Raw genomic sequence first — 4833 nt, forward strand, 5'->3', positions numbered from 1 at the left:
CGACCCCCCCCACCCACCCCCTGGCCCTCCTAGCCAACTGCCTCACTCTCTCTCCCTCTCTCCGGACTCCTCTTTCCCCTGCTGTTCTCAGAGGGGGAAAAAAATTTTTTTTTTAAGTTGCAGAACCAAAGGCGGCTGGAAAGAGAGAGGAAAGGGGGGAGAAAAGAAAGAAAAAAACTCAACTTCGCCTATGCGCATGCGTGGTGTGGCCGGCCTATGACAAACTCCGCAGGATTTTAAAGCCGTACCACGGCTGGGGTGCAGGGGGGGTGGAATACGCTCCCTGCTCGAGCCCCCTTCTCTGGGCTCCCCATCCCCCAAGCATCTGCTGAAAGAGAGAGGTCCACTCCGCAGCCGCTATCTGCCCGCCGCCCGGCTGTCTGCTATCTTCCAAAGCCACGGACCCTCGGGAGGCTGAACCCCAACTTCCCGGTCTGGACCCTTTGGCTCGCCTGTCCCGGGCCGTTCCCACTGGAGCTGCAGGGGGCCTGTTGTCCTAGCACGGAACTTCTGGGAGGACCTCCTCCCCATTCTTACCCCTGAGGGAGGGTCCCTAAGCCCCGGGGCTGGAGAACAGGGTAGACGCCCACATCCTGCCTGCATCGCCCCAGTGCAGTAGCTTTGGGTACCGGGGCGCGCGCGATTCAGCCTCCGGCTGCGACCCAGCGCACCCGGACGCGACGTGTGGTGCTGCCCGGTGGATCGAGGCGGTTGCCCTCAGGTGAGAAGCTTGCGAAGTTCGGCAAAACCGGATTCCAGGCACTGGAACTTCTAGACAATTGCGGACACCTGTGGTTGTCCCTGCGGGGACGCGGTTGGTGGATGTGTGCCCCGAAGTCCAGCATGCCAGGGCGCCGCCCCCAAACCATGCCTCACCCTGGAGCACCGTTCTTGTTTTCAGTCCTCCCCATCCTCTAGACATCCCAGATAGAACGAACACACACACACACACACACACACACACACACACTCGCACACGGGATTCAATTTCCTCCATCCAGCAGCATGCACTTGACCTTAAGGGGGAAACTGCAGCCTGGGTTCTTCAGGGTGGTGGTGGCTGTTTTGTTCTTCCATCCCCAACTCCCACCCTTGGCTGACCGCCCCATGTTGCGCGGGAAAGGCTCCTGAGACTCTGCCCAACCCTTCGCGGCCCCTTCCTGGACCTTACTTGTCTCAGCTGACGGGACTCCTCCCCAGCCCTGGCCTCCTTTTGCTACACGCACCAAAATGGCAGTGTGGGCTTCCCAGGGACTGCAAGACACGCCCTTTCTCCCTCTGACTTTGCTTTATTCAGCCAGGGGTGCAGGAAGCCTTAGGGAGGGGGAGCCCAAGGTCATCAAATCTCCTCTTGAGACATCTCCCCTTCATCTCCTGAGTCCCCGGTCCCCTCACATTCTTTAGGCCTTAACAATGGCCTAGTCACTTTACAATGACCTGTGGGCATTCTCCAGTTTTCCAGTCTAGTCCGAGATCTGCCAATTAGAGAGGAGGGTCTAAACATGAGGGGTCTGTGCAGGGAGAACAGCCCCTTGGCAGGGCCCCTTCCCAGTTCCCTCTCTCCCTTTTTGGTTTTGACCAGCAATGGAAGCCTGGGATCCCCGTGGCCAAAGGGGCATTCCTATCTCCTGGGCAGGCAACCTAGATGCCCAGAGGCAGTGATTCAGCAGACCCAGTACGCATGTGAAGACACCCGCAAGTGGCAGGACATGAGTTGTTCAAGAATGGAGCTCTCAAGGGGTGCTGAAACCACTCCATGCCTGAGTGTCCCTGAGTCCATATAGATGATCTTATTGCTAAAATAGAAGGGCTGTTAACTTGCTTCCATCCCTACAGCCTATCCAGAAACATTGGCTATCTAACACAAACCTTTTTCTAAAACTTGCCAAATTCTGAATTATCTGGATTATTGCCTGCTTTTCCCCAGTTGCCTTTGCTTATGTAGACACAGCCCCAATAATTTTTATTTCCTATTTTGCTGTGTTTTCTCTAGAGGAAGGTGGTGTTAGGTAGTGGTTGAGGGCAGACGCGGAAGTTCCAACCCTCCTGGGCTACTTTCTAGCTGGCAAATCTTGGACAAGTCACTTAGCTTCTCAGTGCCTCAGAATCCTCTCAAATACACATATAAACACACAAACAAACTAAAGACAGAGAAATATAATGACCTGTGGCAGGGGTGCAGTGAAAAGGAAATGGATGACCTTGAAAATCAGGCACGTGGCAAGAATGAACAGGGAGGGTCACAGAGCACTCAGCGTGGGTCACTTGCCAGGCACTCCATAGCCACTCTTGAAACGGCAGCTCTGAAAACAGAAGTTTTCAGACTCCTTTGGTGGCAGAACTGGACCTCATGTGACAAGACCATATATAGTCTTGATTTATACCAGTTGCGGGGAATAGTTACACTTTTCGTTGAAGAAATACGAACAGCATTGAGTTATTGGGTACTTCCCCAGATTTCACTGGAGCTGTTTGCAAACTAAATCATTATATGCCCCCCCCATTTTATCATCCCCAAAAAATCTGAAATATCTGACACACTGATCTGGCCCCAAAGACTTCAGATACGGGATTGTGAATTTTCTCTGAAGATACTAATAATGGGTGTGCTGAGGTTTCACCCCACAAGGATGCAGAGAGCTCCCCCTAACAGTATCTTTCATGGCTAGAACACCAGCACTTAGGCAGTGCTCGGCACCTAGTAGGTGTTCAAAACTATCTGTCAAACAACCAAATGAATGCATGAATGGCTGAAAGGATTATTTCCAGAGAAAGATGTCAAGGGCAACCCACTGGAAATCCACTTTGAATCCTCAGTCCAGAAGTGCCTTTCTGGAAAACCAGGCTGGGTTGTAAGAGCCAGTCCGCCCCCGGGTGTTAATGGAATTGGCTAGGAGGTGAGCAGACAGTTCAAAGGAGGGGCACCGATGCCTCCCCATCTCCACCTCAAAGGTTCTTGTTCGGTAGACCCCCGTTTGTCCAACTCCCCTTGCAAACCGTGTGCATTTGGGCATGTGCCCCCACATTGAGTCATCTGCAGACACACTGGCAAGGCATCACGACGCTCCACTCATTAAAAATGCTTTTGAGTCCGTGGAACAAATAAATCAATATTCTTGGCTGCTCTCCCAACAGGGTTATTTCACAAAACAGAGCGCAAGATAAGGAATTTATGAACGATCGCATCCCTGGGCCGCCTTTCCCAGTGGGAGAAAGCAGGGACTGGGTTGTCATTCTGGGAAAATCTACCCCCCTTTTATGCCTGGCAAATAATATTTTATGGCCCTGGGTTTATGGTGGTGTTTTAATGATCCACCGTAGAAAGCGGTTTTCTCTCCAGTCACTAGAATTTGTTAAGAAGGGCTGGAAGCCATAAAAGAGGGATGGGCCCCAGGGACAAACAGGCTCCATCTTCTGAAATAAACTAATAAAGCACCCCAAGATGTTTACTCCTTCACCTCAGAGTCAAGACCAGCCGGGCTGCCTGGGAGGGGCCCACAGATGGAGCCCTAAACAGGACAAAGAGGCCGGAAGGGGGACGGGGGCTTCCTCACCCCTGCATGGCCACAGTCAAAGTAATTCTGTCCTGTCTCGATGCCACCAGCCACTGGGCTGGGAAGGACAGGGACTCCCTTGCGGGTAGAGGACTAGAGGACATTTGGACACTGGGCTGACTCAAGCTTTCTTAGTGCTGTGTTCCCCTCACTGAGAGCCCTCTTTATTTTTTATTGTCAATGGTGCTTTTGGGGGGTCTGAATGGATGTCTTTCCCTTCCTTCCTTCCTTCCTTCCTTCCTTCCTTCCTTCCTTCCTTCCTCTTTCTTTCTTTCTTTCTCCCTCTCTCTCTTTTTTTAGTTTTAAGGGACATCAGGGTCAAAAACGCCTAAGTCTGAATCCCAGCTCTGCCTCTTGCTGACTGAGTGGTCACTTCCCCTTCTGAGCCTTGATTTCCTCACCTGTAAAACGGAACAGGTTAGGGATGTTCTAACAATTGAGATAATGTTCTAAAGGCCTCGGTCCAGCCTCTGCCCGTGGCAAATAAGTGTTGTGATTATTTCAACACGAGGAATGTCTGTCCCTGGGTCCCTGGGTCAAACCTGGAGACATGAGTTGCCTGAGGAGGGTAGGGGCAGGGGTCCAGGAAAAGAAGAGAAAGGTGGGAGGCAGTTACACGATTATCTGCGGTGTCTGCGTGATTCAAGTCAGTAAGTATGAGGCTGAGAAGTGCCTGACTCAATAATGACTGATGAGTAGTAATGATCGCTGGTAACATTGCTGCTGTGACTGTAAGCCAGATGCCAGCCTGTTTGAACCTTCATATTCATTGATGTGTTTCGTCCTTACTGCGGCATGAGGTAAACCCCATTACTATCTGCATGACATGGAGAAGGGGAAAGGTTCGAAGAGGTCACAATTTCTATAAACTCAAGCTGTTTTAGTGTCCAGCCCCCAGGGTACGAACCCTGGTCATCTGACTCTCAATTACAAAGTCTTAACGACCATACTTTATCTACCTATAAAGACAAAACTCATTTTTAAAAGGTGTCTTCCTGGTTCCCCAAGTGTGCCCACACTTTTCTCCTGGGCCCCTCCCACACAAAGCTTACTTTAATTGGAAAGAGTCTTTTCTGAAAGCTTCAGCGTTCACTCCACTAAGCACCAAGCACGAAGACCAGCAGAATCGGCCACCCCAACCGGCCTGGCTGATGTCCCATTTGGCAGAGCTGTCGAAGATTCGTCCTGTCTTCATTAACTGGCTTTCAGTGAAGCCCTCCCTCCACCACCACCCCCATCAGGAACCACAGCATCCACGCTCCGCAATCCACGTTGAAGT

This window comes from Ursus arctos, unplaced genomic scaffold (genome assembly GCF_023065955.2).
Source record: "Ursus arctos isolate Adak ecotype North America unplaced genomic scaffold, UrsArc2.0 scaffold_14, whole genome shotgun sequence".
In the NCBI taxonomy this organism is placed as follows: domain Eukaryota; kingdom Metazoa; phylum Chordata; class Mammalia; order Carnivora; family Ursidae; genus Ursus; species Ursus arctos.